This window comes from Coffea eugenioides, chromosome 3 (genome assembly GCF_003713205.1).
Source record: "Coffea eugenioides isolate CCC68of chromosome 3, Ceug_1.0, whole genome shotgun sequence".
Lineage (NCBI taxonomy): Eukaryota > Viridiplantae > Streptophyta > Magnoliopsida > Gentianales > Rubiaceae > Coffea > Coffea eugenioides.
Genome location: NC_040037.1, coordinates 26,100,553 through 26,121,630, shown reverse-complemented (window position 1 = coordinate 26,121,630; position 21,078 = coordinate 26,100,553). Strand labels below are relative to the sequence as shown.

General features: G+C 36.4%; 1 long non-coding RNA gene across 1 annotated transcript; it reads left to right on the top strand.

Moving 5' to 3' along the window:
- Positions 1-17,825: 17,825 nt before the first annotated feature.
- Positions 17,826-20,768, top strand: LOC113764525. The gene is made up of 2 exons (XR_003467638.1): positions 17,826-17,904; positions 20,563-20,768. It is a non-coding gene; the product is annotated as an uncharacterized LOC113764525 (long non-coding RNA).
- The last annotated feature ends 310 nt before the right edge of the window (positions 20,769-21,078 follow it).

Genomic DNA, 21,078 nt, shown 5'->3' with positions numbered 1-21,078 from the left:
AGCACAACCAATTAGGTGAAATCGAAGAAACCCAATAATTGATGAGTAAAATGCATAAAAATGACTTTAAAGCGAAACGGGGCATTTGGACTGATGGTCGGAAATATCTAGGGTTTCATAAATCAAACGCAAAACTAAACTAAAAAGGGTTATAACATTTTGCGGCAAAAGCACTTGGACCAAAGACAAGTCAGAATCCAACTAGCCTTCCAGTAAAAATTTCGGCAGCAAATCCCTTGTGTTTACCTATTTTCCAGCCATTAATGGCTTCATTGTTTCCTCAAATCAGTCCCAACATCTCACACAAAATAATCTCATTTCCAAAAGTCGTTTACTAGGCTTGAGGTCATTCAAGTACACAATTTAGCTAGGAAAATGACTAGATTCCAATAAACACAATAAGACTCGAATACAAGTCATAAACCAATGTCAAATACTACCGAAATAGGGTTCCATAAGCATACATAAGCATTAGAGGAAACCAGAAAAATCCGGAAAAGATTTAGCTTTAACCCTGGAAAAAAATAGTTTTTGACATCATTTTGCGGTAATGGCACCAAAGGCACAACGAGTATCGGATGAAGGTGTAAGACCCACCGTTTCGAAACTAAGAGATAGGGCTACAATGTTCCAGAAGGTAACTCTGTCCAGTTTCGAGTGTAACAAGGTCAAAAATGCAAGATACTACACCAGAACCGGAAAAACAGATTCTCAAAACGTATTCTGGTGTAAACATCATAAAACAGGCTACCTAAGCCCAAATCCAGAAATTCCAAAGCCTGATGAAAGCTAAGAAACAGGGATACATTTCATCAGAGACCTCAACAACCAATTCGGAAGCAATGCCAGCCAAAACAACCAATTACAGACGCAATTCTTGCATTCGGGTAAAACCAGGACAGCAAGGGTAATTTCGACTTTTCGCATTCTACACCACTCCGATTGACCTGAAATTTTGTAGACACCTCTAAAATGTCATTCCCTACAACTTTCATGTTTTAATCCAAGGCCAATTCGGCCTCTATCTATGAGCTATAAATTCGGGCAGAATGTAATCATCATGAACCCTAACTTGTCAATTTTTCTTCCAAACAGAAATTGGTTGTAATTACCCACTTTTTCCACCTTCTAGAGTCATTATATACCATTTCCAATCATCATAGATAGTCACACAATCATGTTCATATTAAAACAGAAAAATCCCCAAAAATAATAAAACTTCATCACTTCAACCACAAATCAAGAAATAATCCATAATATTCCATCTCATACTACTACTAATCATGATTTAAGCATCAATAAAGGGAAGAGGGTGGTTCTTCACAACTCACCTAAGGAACAAGAGAGAGAGGGCAATTGGTCACCTTAACTTTCCAAATAATTCCACACAACAACTCACCAACACTTCCTTAAGTGGATTTATGGAGCAAAATCAAGGTTGGATGGTTGAGTAAGTTGATTGAAACAAGATTGAAGCCAAAATCTTGAAGAGTTTTCTTTCTTTTGTTGCTCAAGGAGCTCGGCCAAGATGAAGAGAAAATGGTGAATTTTTGGTTAGTTTTTTTTTTTATTTATTTGGTCAATGGTAAGAAAAGGAATAGTAGTCTTACTTAAGGACCAATCCAATGGTGACACTTGTCACCTCCATTAATGCAAGTCTATCACTTTGTTTCCTCTCACACCAATCCAAATTGCAACCTCTACTTATCTCTTAACACCCGATAAATTAATTCCAGTATCCAAAACTTAACCTAGTTGACCGAATTTTTCCGAACTTTTCGCACTAGTGGGTCCCACGTCCGGTATACGCTCTTAATTTTTCAAAACCTATTCAATACTAGAAAAATCTTCTAAAAACTATATTTACTCATAAAAATTATCTAGAAAATTTTTCTAATAAAGAAAATGCAGAAAACAAGCCATGAAAAATAATAAAACCTAGAAAATGGAAAATTACGGGTTCTCACAACTGTTCTTCCTTCAGGTCAGAAGAATTCCTATTAGCAAAATAGAAGAAGTCTTGAACTAGCAATCAGAAAATGCTTTGTGCCAAAATAAAATTCTCAACTCTATCCATGAGAAAGTCTCACAGGTATCTTCTAAGATAGAAAAATTGACAAGTGAGACAAAAGTCCAGAATACTGAAGTTTTGAAAATGATCAAAGTCTTGGAAAAAAGGTTAGATGAAGTACAAACAAAAATTCCAATGATAGGTCTTCCAATTTCAATATTCAAAGAACAGAAAGAAAAGGATATTGAATACTTGAAAAATCAAATTGAAAGTTTGAAAACAACTGGGGAATTTACTTCTGTAAAAAAGGAACCCAAGGAAGACATTTGGTGCTAAGCCGCTGAGAGAAATGCCAACTCCTTATTATTTTGGAGCATTACCAGTTTTTTCTCCGGTTTACTTTCAAAATGAAACAGAAGAAAAAAAGACCTGATCAGAATTACTCTCAATAGCTTAGAGAGCAAAGAGCTTTATGGAAAAAAAAACAAGAGGCAGAAGCTAGAAGATTGGAGAAGGAAAAGGAAAAATTGAGGAAGAAAAACCACATGAAAGTCCTGAACAAAAGTTGAATGAAGCTTTGATGTATTCTCATAATCCTATAACTTCTTTTTTGCAGGATATAGTCAACGCCCAGCTTCCTCAAATCTCTATAATTGGAGACATATCAGAAGAAGAAGCTCAACAATCTGAAGATTGTACAGATGAATCTAGCTCAAAAGAAACAAATTTGTCTTCAATACAATCTGACACTACTACAAATCCTGAATCACTTCCTGAAATTAATATGGCAAGAAATGAAGAAGGAGGTGTAGTTTTCCCAGAGGAAGATGAAGAAGATGGAATGAGAGCTGAATCCTCACACAACCAAAAGAAGAACTTCAAGGGAAGTAACCAAATCTTTACTATTGATGATGTTCCAGCATCTCAATAGGAAAGACGTTTTCAAGAATTTCATGCATGGATAACTATAAGACATTTATCTGTTAAATCATGTTTTGAGATTTTGACTGAATTCACTGCTCATCTTGCATGAACATTAAAGGATTGGTGGGCATCTATGGGAGAAAATGATAAAACACTATTTTTGACAAGACAAGATTTTGCTGAAGCCATAGAAATTCTCCATTTGGTACTTTTAGGAGATTCAGAAGAGAATAAAGAATTGAAAAGAAAAGAGTTTTTCAAGATAAAATGCAGATCATATGACAAGAAAGATTTGAATAAGCATTTCAAAAGAATGACTCAACTTTTTTATGCTTTAGGAGCAAACATCAATCTTAAACAAGCATTCTTGACTTCTTTGCCAAAAATTTTAGCTAATGGAGCAAAAATTTATATTCAAAATTGTGACGACCCCACTTCCCCCTAAGGCGAACCAGAGGGTTGGCGGGCCGTCTGCCTAGCTCTCGCCAGGACTCACGCAAGCAAACTAGTCAAATCCTTCCGAAGTATAACCTAGACTATTACAACATCGTTTCTCTCCAAATAAACCAATTACTAAAACCACATTAACTTCAGAGATAACAGTATTATAGGATAGCTAATCGTCGATTCTTAAACCTTACGCATTACAAACCACTGAATAAAATCCGACAATCCCAAATAACAAATTCATATAAGCCACATAACAAGTCTAGGTTTTACACTTTTCCAGCTTCAAGTGGCAATCCAAGACAAAAAGTCGCCTAAACTTAACATATTCCCAATCCGATCTATGACGTAAATATAATTATACATTACAAACCGCAAAGCGAAGTTATAAGATTCAATTACATTCATAAGAAAATACAACTAGGTTTCAGATCGCCCCATTTGCCAGGACCTGTCAGGAAAAATAAATGACGTGGGGTGAGCTACACAGCCCAGTGAGGTTCCAAGACACTCTAACAATTCAAACAAATCAAGAAAGTCGGGCATATCATATGCATGGTTCAACGTTACACAATGGCATGTTATCATGAGGTGATAATCATTATACGGTAATTTGAGACATTTATCATGGTATGAGACATTTAGCATGTATAGTTCATGATTTCATGTTGGCATTTTAGCATGAAACAATTATCATGATACAAGGTAAACATATACTGTAGGATACGGTGTTCCAGTGGAACTTCATCGGTCATCTGCACCTTATGACTTCCGGATCCCCTCGGTTTGACTGGCCATCACCTTATCCCTCCAGTGGTAGTACTCGAGTATACCGAAACGGTTGTCCAGGGTTCCAACCTACCCGACCGAGCCCAGTCCTGGCTCGAGTAGGTCAGTAACCGAGGCAGGGCCCAAGTTCAGCTTAGAGCTTACAGCATGCACAGGTAACCAAGTAATTCGACAAAAGGTAAAATTCATCATTTGAGTAGGTCGAGTGAGGTAAAGTACACACTCGTCTATCAATGATGAACAACTTCATATAACATGTTATTCATGATAATCAAGTAATCAAGTGGATACTTAGCACGTAAGCACGTAAGCAATACAAATTGATTTCATGGAAGCATGTAATTTACGGATATCGAATAGTCATGTGGGTTGGTAAACGGTTCACGGTTAACGGTTGAGTAGTGACGGTTATTTGACAGGCATTTGCCATATTAATAGGCCATCATTGGCCGTTATCTTATTTTTAGCACGCGAGAGTCGAGGAGATTCACAACACGTAAACTGGTCGAGGGATTCACCCAACGACGTCACAACACGTAAGATATTCACGAAAACATTTCACACAAGTCACCACTCGAAAGGCTAGTGTGATAAAGTACACACTGCTCATTTCGATGGATCAAAAATCGTTTTCCAAGTTATCACATATCGAGTCAAGAAAGCACTTTAACCAAATAAGCATAGAACAAGCAGGGATACTCATTTTACAAAACCAAGTAGGTTAAGCAAGTAATCTAGCAAATTAAACATGTATTGAGTTCATATAGTCATTTGATATGGTTAATCATTTAACCAATTCCTGTTGGTATACAATGCAAGTATTCATTATTTATATAGACATGAGTATGGTAAAAACTTAACACTTAATAATCATGAAATGAGCATGTCCTAGACTTATTCAACTACGTATTCCTATATGGAACACTCACCTAACAACAAGAGCAATAGGTTCAATTTGAAGTTCAAGCGTCCTCTGTCGGATCCTCTTGAAGGTCCTCGTATGCGCCTGAACAAATGGTAATAGTCTATCATTTACAATCCCTACTATTGATGAAGATCGTATCATAGTACAATTTTAGCAAAAATCTCGTGAAACAAGCCTTAATTATCCTAAATCGAGACTCTCAAGCGGGATTTTAAGATACAAGAGAAATTAAGTCTACATCATGAAAATCAAGGATAAAACATTTGAATAATATCGAAAGAATAAGGAGTACTTGAAAAACTCCCTTCCGTGGAATTCGGAAAATTTTCAGTTTTGATACGATACTTTGAAAAATCGTATCTCACATTCTACATGTCAAAAATTAGAAAGATTGGTACCAATGGAAACCCTTCCAAAGTACTAAAAGTTCCTAGAATACTCTTTTCTAAGATTCCGCATGGAAAGCATTCAAAAATAAGCTCAAAATCTCTGTTTTGGTTCATAAGGCAGATTTAAGTTGGTTTTTGGCCAACTTTGAAAACTCGGTAAAATTCACTTGATTGGAACTAGCCTTTGAAATTTGTAAATTAATTAGTGTTGTAAACCAAGAGTATAAAAAAACAGACAGAATGAGAAACAGAGTTTTGAGCACCAAGATACGGTAGCTCAAAGTTACTAAAATTTTCTTGTTAAACAAGGGTTTTCAAACTCAAGTCATAAACTTTGGTAATTTATTTGAGTCATGAAACGGTCTCAAAATAACACCATAATTAGCAGTATAATACTACCATATAAGGGCTATTTCTCTGTCAAATTTCATAGAAAAATATGCACGGAAGTCACTTAACAAAATCACTCAAGTTTCCAAAATTTTAAGGCAAGGCTGCTTTGTGTATGAAAATTTCCTTTTCCAAACTTTTGACCAAGAGAAAATCCTCTCAACATGGTTCATTTGTATAGGCAAAATCTAAAGAACATTCATGGTACATTTGGTAAGTGTTTAGCATCAAAATATTCAGTTAGCAAGTCTTTGCCAAACCTTGCATCAAATCTATCTAAAAATCAGGGTTTTCAAGGACAGAGCAGGTTTCATAATTTGATCACAGATCACTCAAATTAACTCAGAATTTGGCATGGTTTAAGGCGTTAGAAAGAACATTCATAGAGCTATAATTTCACAGAAGAAATCATTTTGAAATTCAGCACACAACTAGCTCGAATTCGAGCCACAAGTTGCAGCCTCAGCATTTTGTTCTTGTAAAACAGAGAAACAGAACAGCCGACTTAAAATGGTTGGTTTGGCTCACGTACATGGAACCAGAACGTGCATTTTATATCGTCGGAAAGGTTGGAATGTCTAGTTTCAAATGCCACTGACGGTACTCGATTTCGACATCGGAGCTCAAAATTATGGCCGAAATACGAAAGCTGGTCAAAGCATTTCGGAAATAGTTCCAGATTTACTAGCTTTGTGAAATCAATTTATTTGACCAACCAAACCTCAATATTTTTCAATGAAACTTTGTACACCATATATTCAACATATCAACGTGATATACAAGTCATGAAACCCTCAAAATTTTGCAAAAAGGGGTGAGATTAAAACAGGGCAAATCTGAACATTTTTGAACTATGCATCTCTTGGAGTCTAGACTAGCTAGGTATCATTAATCTACCTATTTAAACACTAACTAGCATTATATCCATCATCAATCCAAGGGTGGGAGTTCATAGAGCCCACCATCAAAATTTTCCGACATGAAATAAAACAAATAGCATGTGATTTTGGCAAATAATTCCACCACAATAAATCTGTCCTCAGCTAAACAGAATTTCCAGCAGCTAGTTGGTCATAGAACCAATTTTTTTCCTCGGTCAGATCATGGTATTAAGTACTCAAATCCGACATGCAAATACTTGACTAGCTAATCAGATCATCCAAGTCATTGTGGGAATTCATAGAGCCCACTCACCAAGTTTCCATTAAAACTCAAAAGAGCCACCATCGGCTAAGCTGGAAAAAATTGCAGCAGCTATGTTTCAACATTTTTGGTCAATTCATCCAACGGATCAAGTACTTTACAACTGAATATCTTACAAGACTTAAGACACATATATTTCATGCATTTCTAAACATTGTTTGCTAATGAAAAAATTCCAGAAACAACTGCAAATTCTGGTTTCACTCCCTTGGCAAGTCACGTAAATTTTCCAGCATTTACTCAGTCATAAACAAAATTTTCCTTCGGTTAAAACCTTGTATTTGGCACTTAAATCTCACATGCACAACTACTGAACTAATTAGCTAGCATTTCCAGTCCAGATTCAGCTCGGTTGTTACCAAAAGTTCATCAATCAACCAGCAAGTTGTTCGGCCACTCTCGGATGAGCTTGCAGGCAAGCCGATTCTGTTTCATCTCTTCTTTTCTAGCTTAATCCGAACTAACTAACTTCATGCAAGACTTAATCACCTAGTTCTTAGTTAGTTAACAACATTTAAAAGCTCAGATTACTCCAAAGAAACAAGATTAAAGCTGCATTTCTGTTTCAGCTTCTCGGCAAAACTATTTTCATCAAAAATCAGATTTTCCTTTTCTTTGATTTCCTCATCCGGACACTCCAACCTCACATGCAAGTCCATATACAGCTTAATCTACCTATATTCTATTGGTTTCAGTCCAGAGATTACCTCTACTGGAAGCTTACTCACGCGGCAAAAGCTGAAGTTGTCTTACTCTCCTCACGGCTAACTCACGCACGCGATGGATGATTGGCTGCTGTCTTGGTTGCCGGTGGTTGCAGGTGTGGTGGTGTTGCGGTTGGAGATGGATTGCAGCTGGTTGAAGTGAAGGTGGAGAGTGCAGCAGTAGCTCACGCACTGTCTCTTCCCTCAAGCTCACGGACAGAACAGAAGACTCGCAGCTCGCACGCTTCCTTTCTTTTCTTTTCTCTCGGTTGCAGGCTGCAGCTCTCTCCCTCTCAATCGATGATCACGAGGTAAGGGTATGAAGTGAAGTGGTTGTGTTTGAGGTGAGCTAATGGAGAGGATTTGCGGATGGAGAAGGGTTGAATGTTGAGAGGAGAAAGAAATTGCATTCGGCAGGAATGGAAATGTTGTCTTTTATGGTTGGCCGAGAGTGGTTTTGTGGTTGCATGGTAGTTTTCCGAGAGTGTGGAGGCTATTTTAGTCTTTTCACGTCTCTTCCAACTTTTCCACTTAAGTCCTTAATTTTAACCAACTTCTAAAGTTTACCCCAAATGTAGTTTAAACACCTAATGATACACTAATCTCGCAGGAGTTCGATTATCGAAATTTTAACGTCATAAGTATACTTAGTGTTCTTGTAACGATTTTGTCTACAATTTATCAACTGCATTTTAATACTAAGGTTCCTATTAACCCTTAACATTATTAACGATTAAACTTAGCTATTGGAATTTAAAGAATTTATTTTAAGGCAATAATATTAATCTAACTCTAGAAATATTAATTTAGTATAACAAAACCAATTAATTTAATATTTGGCACAATTATATTATTATTATTATTTTTTTGTTTTAATAACTCAAGAAAATAAAATAAATTCAAAATATATGTAATTTCTCGAATCGATTATTTATTCCAGTCGCGTATTTACTATTTTCACCTAACGAGCCTTCAGAAATTAAATTTCGAAACGAATCGCTTTAAAAATATAACTAAGCTATGGATACATTTAATTAGGGCTAAAAAGGTTAGAAAATAATAATCGGAGAAATCGGGTGAGTAAATACTTATTTGAGCCAATAAAATAAATAAAATAAGCAAAATTTTCGGGTCCTCACAAAAATAAATTTGGTTCCATTCTGAATTTGACTGCAGGACAAAAAAGGCAAGCTCTTTTCTTGACTTTAGAATATGTCTTAACAGAAGAAGATGAACCAACTGATCAAACTGTTATTGCTTTGCAAGTACCAGTAGACATTCCAAGACAATACTCATATAAGCCTCTGGAACTAGCAAAAACTTGTCCTCAAGCTCTTGTACATATTTTTCCTACTAAGTATGATAAACCTATCCCTGTGATCGCGTTTTTTGATTCACAAGTAGCCATGTCTACACTAAATTATGAAGTCCTTCCAGAAAAGGAATGGAAACATGAATGTCATGACTTTAGAGCTGCAAATGGTGAAATTTTTGAAACTAAAAAATTTACTACAAATCCTATTATCTAACAGTTTCTTCCTAATTGCAGGATCAAAACTCACATTCTTGGATCATCAGTGCATGGGAAAGATTTGATCATAGGTTTTGACATTTACGAAAAGGAGAAATTTCTAATGAAGCCAAAAGGTATTCAGTCCAAGAAATTCTTCAAACTATATATGTGAGGACTCGCAAATTTCTTATATTTTTCTCAAAATGCCTTTTTATTTAGAAATTATTCATTTATTATAGCCCTTCTACCCAATCGTTCCACAATGAGTGTAAATAAACCTAGAAAGTAGGGTTTCACTTTTGGTTTCAAGATTGGAGCAAAATTAGGGTTTTCGCGATTTTTCGCCGGATGAATTTTCGGTACAGAGCAAGGATCAAATTTGGTGATTAAAAATGACTTTTAAGTGAGAAATAATATGTGATTAGGAGCAGTGATATAAGGTTAGTGAATAGGAAGTAAAAACCCTAGTACGTGTGTTTTTAAGAAAAACGGCGCGAACCGACAGGTACCGCGCACTACCGATTAAACGCACCACTTGACCACCACTTTCTTACCACATGAGCTCATTAATACTTGAGCAAAATATCCCCTCAATTCCAGCTGGCTTTGACCGAAATTGGTGGCCAAAAATACAAGGAGAAGAAAGAGAAAATTTTGTGGTTGTGGTTGATCCAAGTGTTGGCAAAACTTGTGGCTTAGACTAATCCTAATCTTCTTGCCTTTTAATCACCATAGAGCAGCCTTTCTTCTTCATTTTTCCTTGAGCTTGGCCGAGACAAGAGAGAGAGAAAGGGGGAGCAAGAGAAAACAATTTTCTTCTTGATTTGCACCATCTAAGTGAGGAATCAAAATTCTAAACCGATTAAAGAGTGAGTTGTGGGCTTGGGAAGCTAGGGGAACTAAAAATTTCCAAAGGAGGTGAAGTATCACTCTTTCAAGCTTTGTTTTGAGGTATAAGATCTGATCATGGTTCTTGTTCTTTTAAATTTTGGTTTAAGATGTTATCTAGCTCATGTTTTGATTAGACTACAAGTTATACAAGTTGTTGTGATGATTTTGGATGATATATGCAAGTTAGGGTTTGATGATTTTCTGCCTAAACTTGTTGTATGGTTAGTATATGTTGTATATAAGATTATATAAGGGGCTTTGGTAGTGATTGGAACAAGGAAAGGAAGAAAGTTCAATTGAAAACCAAAATTTCCAGATTTCTGGAAAATTTCAGCTCTATTCTGTCCGGTATTGTACCATGTTAGAGGCCGAATTAGGCTTGGCATAAAACATGAAAGTTGTATATAATGGTATTTTATAGTTGCCTACAAAATTTCAGCTCAATCAGAGCAACGTAGTCTGTGAAAAGACTTAAATACCCCTGCTGCCCTGTTTCTACCCGAACTTGATAATTGCTTCTGTAATTGGTTAATTTGGTTGGGAATACTTCTGATTTGGTTATTGACGCCTTCTTAAGAAATGTAGACTTGTATCTTAGCTTTCAAATGGCTTTGGAATCACTTGATTTGGACTTAGGGAGCCTGACTTATGATATTTGAGCCAGAATGCGGTTTGTAAACCTGTTTTGACGGTGCTGGTTTGGTATACTGATCTTTTGACCTAGTTGCACTACAAACTGGACTGAGTGACCTTCTTCAATCTTGTAGCCCCCTGTCTTAGCTTCAAATGGTATAAGTTTCACCTCAATCTGATAAGCGTAGCCTCGGATGTGCCCATTCCGTAAAACCCTATCAAATCTGTTTTTTTTTTTTGTAAACTTCATTTCCGCATTTGTTATTAGTTGATTTATGTCCTTGTATTGTCTTGAGCCTATGGAATGGCTATTGAAATGCATTTGTGTTGTGTATAAACTTGGGCTTGAATGAGAAAAATAATGAAGCCAAAATGGCTGGAAAATTAGGTAAACACAAAGGGCGTGCTGCCCAAATTTTCGCTCAAGGACTGTTTCTATTTAAATTTGTATATTTTCGTTTGGCAAATACTATGACCGTTTTACCATTCCAAAACATGATACCTCTTCGATTTGAAACGTAAAATGTTTACTTACTCCGTACCCAAAATATAGAAGTATGAGTTAGGGTTTTATCGGCCACAAGTGAACTACTTTCAAGTACGGTTTTAAGAGTCTTCCTTTTCCATATGATTTTCATCAAAACCCTTGTTATATAACCTCTACTTGAATATATAGTGACTTTTAGTCATACAAACGATTCTTTACGATTCCGAAAGAATATTTTCTTAGCCTATCTATTTGTCTTTTGATTTGTCGTTAGTCAAATGTTTTCCGTTGGAATTCTATAAGCCTTTTGAGCTTGGTTTTGCGATTGATTTTGAAACCCTAGTTATTTTCATCCTTGGGTCCAAACAACCCTCTTTTTACTTGAAAGTCATCTTTACACGCTTTACTCCTAATTAGTCAGGTTTCTTCGTTTCCCCTTAAATGTTTTGCTCGATAAACTGTAATATGTTCTCTTGTTCAATCTTAGGTTTCATTGTTGACTAAGGGTAATATCCGAAAGGATATTTTGCACGTTATTTTGCATAACTAGGTAAGTGTTCCTTGTTTGCTATATTTTCTTGACTTCATGACTTGTATTATTGTTTGATAACGTGTTAAGTGCTTTCAATGATTTCCAAAACGAGTTTTCTAGGCGGGTGTGTACTTTATCGCACCCGAACTAAATAAATGTGAAATTCTCAAAGATTGAATGATTGGAACGTTACTTGTGCATGAATGTAAGCCTTTTGGCTGAATTGGGCCCTGCCCTTTGTTACCGATCGACTCGAGCCAGAAGCGGACTCGGTCGGGCGATATGGTGACCCTGGGTGAATTTGGTATACTCGAGTATTACCTTGTAGTCCGGCTACGTCCGGATGGGTGGAGTCCGGCCAACGTCCGGATGGGTGGAGTCCGGTCAACGTCCGGAAGGGGATGAATGAACGAATGAAGGCACGAGGGTTTTACTTCTCAAAAAAAAAGGAAATTTTCAAATAATTGGAGGAATAAGGGATAATGTCAGGGGAACGAACGAACGAACGAATAGCTCCATGTGAGCCCGTATCCTTTTAATGAATGTTACTATCGCTTTCCATTGTAAACATTTCTTGAATTATTGATACTCCATGTTTAACGTATTGAATTGACTATCTGACTATGTGTTTGGAACCTCACTGAGCTTTTAGCTCACCCCCTTTAGTTTTGTTTTCCTTAACAGGGGACGGCGAACAGGATGAGAGCATAGACTAGCCTAGTCTAGTTCTTTTGTTTTTCTTTGTTATGGTTCTCGCCTTAGTGCTTGGAACGGGCTGGACGTATGAAGGATTGAGAACCTTTGTATATTCGATCTTTATACTCCCTTTTGGGATAGCAATGTATATAAGTTCCGCTTTAAGTTGGGATCGCTGCCCTATTTATTCTTGTGATTTATTCCGATTTTAATTGAGAACTATAGTGAACGACTGAGTCCCGGGGAGAGTTGGGCAGGCGACCCGCCGAACCCTGGGATACGCCCTAGGGGGAGGTAGGGCCGTCACAATATATACAAATTCAAAACCTATACCTTCAAACTGCATTACCTGAGCAAAGCCAAGTGGAGATTTTCAAAAAAAGATTGTAGAACAATCTTGAGCAGAAAATCCTATTGAGTTTCTAAAAAAGTGTGACCATCCCCTTTGGAAAAATTCATATTTCTTCATAAAGCTTCCTTTCAAAAAGAATGAAGATATCAATCCCACAAAAGTCAGCCACTCTAGAATGAATCCTAATCATTTGAAATTTGCTGAAAATAAGTGCTTAAAACTCCTTGAATTTGACCTAATTGAGAAATCTGATTCTCTATAGGCTTGTCAGGCATTTTATGTGAATAAAAGATCTGAACAAGTTCGAGGTAAAATGAGGCTTGTCATCAATTATCAACCACTAAACCTTTTCTTGGCCGATGACAAATTTTCTATTCCAAATAGGAGCACTCTGTTTTCTCAGATTTCAAAAGCTAAATGGTTTTCAAAATTTGATTTAAACGTTGATTTTTTGCAATTGGCATTTGTATTGAGGATAGACACAAGACAGGGTTTTGTATTCCAAACCATCATTTTCAATGGAAGGTTATGCCTTTCGATTTAAAAACAACACCCTCCTTGTTTCAAAAAGCAATGGTAAAAGTTTTTGAACCTATCCTCCATACTGCATTAATTTTTATAGATGATACTCTGTGAGGACTCATGTTTTATTTCTTAAAATAGTCATTTTTACAATTATTTGCCTTAGAGTTAGTTAATTATATTTTAGTTGCATGAATTTCTTTTAAATTTCGCTTTATCGCACGTGAGTCGATAGTTCGCGCATTTTACGTTGGAACGACTAAGTGGAGATTTGAGAAATTAATACTAAACTCGTTAGAGTGAGTAATTACAGTGTTAAAGGAATTACATTGGAGGATTAGTGCATGAGTGTATCAAACAAGAGAGAAATCGATAGTGCACGACAGTATTTCGACAACTATTCAAAGTTGACTTTCTGCACCCAACTTAAAGCAACTTTCCTTCATTCTTCCCTCACAAGCTAAACACTCAAACCCTCATCTTTCTCCTCTCCATTCGGCCGACCAACCAAGAAAGAAAAGAAAGAAAATCTCCATTTCCTTTAGCTTCCATTTTGACTACAAATCATCATCCAACTTTCTAGTTTCTTGGAGATTCATCCTAGCTTGGAGTAAGAAGCAATCTAGTGGAATTTCTTGGAGGAAATTTCGGTGGAAAATCTGGTTTTCTTCTAGGGTTTTAAGGGTAACCACTCCACCTCTTTTATCTTTCAAATTACAAGAAGTTTAACGGTTAATCTTCATGGGTTTACAACCCTAAGCAAGAAAATAGGCTAGCGGACTTGAGGAACCAATTATTTCGCTTTAAATCATAGGCTAGCAGACTTGATGAGACCTCTAGGTAGCTGACTTGAGGCTTGATTGTTTGGTTGTGGTTGTTTATGTGATATATAGCTTGATTACGGTTAGAAAGTAGAGAGAAATCAAAGGAAAACTTGGAAAGATAGCTGGCCGAAAATTCTGTCCATGTTGTCCTGTCTTTATTTCAAAATTTTGATGCTTGGTTGGCTGTGAAATTGATGGATATATGTTGTATATTTTGTGTAAAAAGTGCCTTTCAAAAATCGTATCGAATGGTTGCACAAAACTTGAGTTTTGGTAAAGATTCAAATCTGGAAAAAATGTATAGCACGGTACCCGGACAGTAGTCCTTTGTCCGAACATAACTTTTGGTACAAAAGTCAAAATTGAGTGCCGTTAGAGGCATTCAAAATTAGACATTTATAGCTTTCCAACAGTATAAAAATCCTCTACTAGTTCATTTCGAGAGATCTGTACCGAGTTGGCAAAATCGGCTATTCTGTTTTGACTGGCTGTTTGAATGAAACTGGGAAGCTGCATTTTGTGGATCGATTTTGTCCCACTTGTGAAAAGATTTCCAAAATGATATCTTCTGATAAATTGTAGCATTTTGAACCTAGTTTCCAACTCCATCAACCATTCTCAATTTGGAGTTGTATAGAGTTAGATATGGCTTGATTTCGAAAACGCGACAAAGCTGGAAACTGGAAACTTTTCCCTTTCTTGCTGACCGAATGGTCAAATCTGTTTTGGGATGTTATATTTCGAAATTTTAGTGTCATTTAACCATCAATTTCTTATTAAATATTTCTGGAATCTTGGTTTAAAAAATGGAGCGAATTGGGGCAGATTTCGTCGGACAAAACTTTTGGAAAAGAAAAAGAAATAGGATGGCAGATTCACTTTGAAAGATTTCACGAACTTTGATCGTTTTGTTAACTGCCTTCCCGTGCGAATTTTTATCTAAATTTTGATGGAGAGGTAGTCCATATATGGAAGTTTAAGTTTACCAATTTGGTGTAATTTCAATACTATTTCGATATTCAAATGATGCCCCAAAGATTGCTCTTCAAATCTGGAAATTCACTGTTCAAGTAGTGAAAATCAACCGACTTTAAGCTATTATATCTTGTTGCTCAAAACTCTGAATTTAGTTCCGTTTGTTGCGTTTGAAACCTTGTTTGGAACTCTTATTTTGTTATGAATTTCAAATGCTGATTTACTTTCTGTGAATTTTTCCAAATTTTCAAATATCGCCGAAAATCAAGACTGGTTCTGTCTTGGTTTCTTGAATCAGCAACTTTGAGCTGAAAAATGAATGGCTTCCATTTAGAATATTGGAAAAGTATCTTCTAGGAACTTTTAATAATTTGAATCTAGTTTCCAACGGTATAAAGTTTTCCATTTTTGGACATACGAAACTCAAGATCTGATTTTACCAAATTTGTCATGCAAAGCTGAAATTTTCTGATTTCTTAAGAGTTGAACTTTAAGATCTTGTTACATTCTTTTGATATTGATAGTTTATTTTAAAACCGATTTCATGGAGGATACAAGTTTCCTTGGTGACTTTAAATCCTCACTTTTGGATCTTGAATTTCATTAGACTGAAGCTCTTTTAAGACATTGTCTTAATTTTAAGCGTGTACACATTCTTCCTTAATTGATAAGGAGTTCTGAATGTATGAGACTGATTGTTGGTCATTTTTCTTCAGGCGCTCAAGAGGGTCTTGAGGAGAATCTCGGGGCGAACAACTAAAGACTTTACTTGCTCACTTACCTTGATTTGGTGAGCGTCAAGTGCATGATTTGTTGCCTAATACTTGCAATACTTCTTGTTGAATATGTGAATTGTACTTGTCGAGATGAGTGTGTACTTTATCGCATTCGCTCTCTTTTACTTGATTAGATGATAAACTTGCTCATACTTGAAATTATACTTGTGTCGATTGGAGTGAATCTCATCGACTTATATTTGAAATTGTTGATTGGAGCATTGTCTCGTCGACCATTCTTACTTGTAGGGGACGCCCAACCTCGTTGGCTAACTTTACGAATCGAGCCAGCATGGGTTTGGTCGAGAAGCTTAGTAAACCATGAGCAAACATGAAGCTTGATCTATTGGAGAGTTCTTGTTTGGCATACTCACGTAGTATTGCCACGATATACTCGAGTAATATCAAAACCTTGACGAGCGGGCCAGGTATAGGGGGTGTAACGGTGAACGGAATCTAGGGAAAGTGGAGTTCCAACGGAATTTGATACTTACTTGGTTGACGAAGTGTCAGCATGGAATTTGATCAAGACCTTGACCCTGCTACGTGAATTTAGCTCCTGAGAGCTACAGTATCCTTGAATTGTTTCTGCTTACTTTTCCTACTTGAAATGTTAATTACTCGAATTTTACAGTTTTACTTACTGTATAAATGTTAGTATTACTTGGACTATGTGTTTGCATGTGTGTTTCTTGGCCTCACTGAGCATTCGCTCACCCCATTAGTTTGTTTTCCTTAACAGGAGCTCGAATTGGAAAGAATTTTGGGGAGCCGTGTGAGGATCCAAAAATTTTCTTATTTTCGTCATATATTACTGGTTTATTTAAATAGTTATTCACTCATTTTCTCCGAATTATTTAATTCGACTACTTAAAATCCATTTATATGGAAAAATGCCTCTCTTATGTTTTTAAAGTGTTTTGTTAGAAAAATTATTTTTTTAAAAACTCGTTTAGTTCGGAACACGAATACACGTTTTTCGAGGCTACATTTGAATTGAGAGTGTATTAATTTTGGAGAAGTAAGAATGATCAATAGTAGATTAAGAAAAGTTAATTTGAGAATTGAGGAATTAACACTCGACTCATGTGAGGATTCGCAAAATTTACTTATTTAAATTTCCTATTTCTAACTTATTTAATTATTTACTTGGCCATTTACTCCGAATATTATTTTCTAAACTCTTTAGACCTAATTACATGGGTCTATAACTCAATTATATTTTTAAAGTGACTCGTTTAAAAATTTAATTTTTGGAAGCTCGTTTAGTGAAAATAGTAAAAAAGTGTTTGGAAATTTTAACCGATTGAGAGTACAAAAAGTTTGGAAAATTAGAGACTTACACAATGGTACTAAAATAGGTAATTTTATGTTTAAGTGCTCAAGTGATAGTTATTAGTACTATCGTTATAAGAAATTCTTGAAAATTCGACTTTATCGCGCACAAATCGGAAGTACGCGTTTTTACGCGCGCGATTAATTGAAGGACTTAAGACTATGATTTTTAGACCATTAAGAGTGAATAATAATAGTATGAATACAAGTGCATTAGAGGTTTAATGCATTAGTGAAATAAACTCGAGAGGAATCGAGTGCGAAACGCGCGCGTGTGCACACTAGTCCTAGTTGACTTTTGGAGCATTTTGAGCACTTCATTTCTTAAGTCTCTCAAGAAGCTTTTTCAGCGGCCAAAACACACTCTTTTCCTCACCCATAGCCAGCCGTGCATCAAAGAAAGAAAAAGAAACCCCAAAAAAAGCCTCTTTCAATTTCTGTTCTTCATTTCTTCATCAAATCTTCCACCAAATTCACACCAAAAATCTAACCACACTTAAGCTAACACAAAAAGGGGGAGCTTTTCACGATTTTTCTTGGCCAAGAGGGGACCAAAAAATTCTGTCTTTGTTCATCACACAAGTAGGTAACGATCCGACCTTCGAATTTTGGTTTATGGAAGTAGAATTAAACGTATAAACTCTTGCATGCATGTGGGTAGTCTTGTTTACGATGAATTTTTGTTTGGTGGGCTCTATGAACTCCCACTTTTGATGGAAGGACTGATTTGATGATTGATGATGAAAATAATGTTGGTTTAGTGCTTATATTGGTGGATTAATGTTGGGTTGTTGATAGAAACTCATGGATGGTGCAATGACCAAAAGTGACCATTTTGCCCCTGGTTTGTTCGACCACTTTTGTGCAAAATTTTAAGGTTCTAATGGTTTGTTTATGTTGTTTACATGTTATATTGGTTGTGTAAAAAGTTTCATTGAAAAATAACATGATTTGATCACCCAAATGTCGGAAATTCGAAAGCTTGAAAATCTGGAATTTGAATCCCGTCACTGCCCAGGCAGTCTTCTTGTTTCGGCCATAACTTGTTGCTCCGATGTCGGAATCGAGTGCCGTTTGTGGCACTGGAAAATAGACATTCCTATCTTTCTGTTGGTATAAAATTCATGTCCTGGTTTTACTTGATCTAGCCAAACCATTCATTTGAAATCCACTGTCCTGTTTCGTTGCTTCCTGGAAGGCAGCTCATGAGCTGCAACTTAATGCTCACGAACGAGCTGGTTATGGACTGATTTTGAAAATGGTTTCTTCTGAGAAAAGGTATCCTTATGAGTTTATTTTCCAATACCACCAACCACGCTCAATTCTGAGTTGAATTGAGTGATTTATGATCAAAGCTCGAATCTGGTCTGGTGAAGGAATACCTTACATTTGGACAGATTTGAACTAGCAATGATTTGGGACTTGTTATCCGAAATTTCTTGGTGTAAATCACCGATCAAATGTACCTTGGACATATTTTAGACATTACTTACTGGAATAAATCATGTTTGAGTCGTTTCTTGGCCAAATGTTTGGAAAACGGCAAAACGGAAGCTCAAAGGCAGCTTAGCCTTCGAACTTCTTGCGATTTCAACGGTTTTGTTAACTGACTTCCCGTTCATATTTTTCTATGAAATTTGGCAAGGGAGTGGCCCTTATATGGTAGTATATTCATACCAAATTTGGTGCCATTTTGAGTCCATTTTGCTACCAAAATAAAGTCCCAAAGTTTGGAACTCAAATCTGGAAACTAGCTTAACAGTTTCGTTTTTCCTCCAACTTTGAGCGACCGTATCTCGGTGCTCAAAACTCCGATTCTTGATCCTCTTGTTCTGTCCTAAACTTTACTTGCAACTCTAAATGAGTTATAAATTTTGGAGGCTGGTTTGCAACGTATGAATTTTACCGAATTTCCAAAGTTGGCGAAAAACCAACCTCAAAACTGTCTTGCAAGTTTAAAACAGTAACTTTGAGCCAATTTTGAATGCCTGCCATTTGGAATCATGGAAAAGTGTATTCTAGGAACTTTTAGTATATTGGAAGTAGTTTCCAACGGTACCAAATTTTCCAATTTTGGACGTGTAGAGAGTGAGATACGATTTTTCAAAGTAAGTGTAACAAATCTGAAAATTTCTAACTTCAAGGAAATGGAGTTTTGCAAACTCTCTCTTTTTCCTTTGATATCACTGGATCGTTTTACACTCGATTTCAAGGATGAAAATCAGATTTTGCTTGTGTTTTAAAACCTCACTTTTGAGCCTCGATTTACGAGTAATTAAGGCTCATTCTCGTGAAATTTTCTTAGATTGTACAAGGGTACAATCTTCCTTATTAATTGGGATGTATAAGTGATAGTTTATTATTAAATGCTCAGGCGCTCAACAGGACCTTCCAGAGGATCTCACGGGAGACGCCTAAATCATCATTTGAACTTGCTACTTGAATCACTGTGAGTGTCAAGTGCATGAGTTTGTTGCTAAATGGTTAATTGGTTCTTATCCGTTATGTGAATTTGAAAATTTGAGACGAGTGTGTACTTTATCGCACTCGCTCTCTTTCGAATGAACTTATATTTGAATTTTGCTATGTGAATTCATATTCGACTTGTACATAGTAATGTGGATGTGATTCGTATTTGTGATTCATATATGTGATCCGTATTTGTGATTCCTATTTGGAATCGTCGATTTGAGCGTTGCTCATCGACTTATATCCATATTCGTATTTGCATTCGTATTCGTATTCGGGGGACGCCCAAACTCATTGGCTAACTTTGCGAATCGAGCCAGCATGGGCTTGGTCGACAAGCTTAGCAAACCATGAGATATTCGTAGAGCATGATCTATTGGAGAGATCTTGCTCGGCATTACTCGTACAGTATTGCCATGATATACTCGAGTATTATCAAAAAAAAAATTTGATGAGCGGGCCCGGTAAGGGGGTGTAACGGTGACGAGATTCGAAGAAAAGTGGTGTATCTACGGATTCGATACTTATGTGGTTGGCGGAGTGTCAACGTGAGATGTGATCAAGACTTTGACTCGACTACGTGGAATTTAGCTCCTGAGAGCTACAGTATCCTTGAATTGTTTCTATTTATTTTTCCTATTCGAAATGTGAATTATCCGAACTTTATAGCTTTACTTACTATGTAAATTGTGGCTACTTGGGTTATGTGTTTGCATGTGTGTTTCTTGGCCTCACCGAGTATTGGCTCATCCCATTAGTTTGTTTTCCTTAATAGGAATGGAGGAAGTGAACTTCGGAGGAACCCCTTTTGATGTATTTTGGTATTAGGGTTTCAAATGTTTTGGCTGGACTTGTGATTGTTGTATAGTTTGGGGAACTGATGTATCTTTTGGGAACTTGATGTAAGGATTGGCTAACTGATATATTTTGAACTCGTGGTGTGAGCCTTGGATGGTTGATTATGGAAGCGACTTTTCTTTATTTGGCTCGTATTAATTGTTATGTATCGATAAGATTGAATCAATTTGTCTTGAGTCCTGGCGAGAGCTGGGCAGGCGCCCCGTGTGAGAACCCGTAATTTTCATTTTCTAGGTTTCTCGTATTTTTATGGCTTGTTTTCTGCATTTTCGTGATTAGAAAAATTTCTAGATGAATTTAAGGAGCAGATATAATTTTTAGATGCTTTTTCTAGTATCGAATGGATTTTGAGAAATTAAGAGCGTATACCGGACGTGGGACCCACTAGTGCAAAAAGTTCGGAAAAATTCGGCCAACTAGGTTAAGTTTTGGA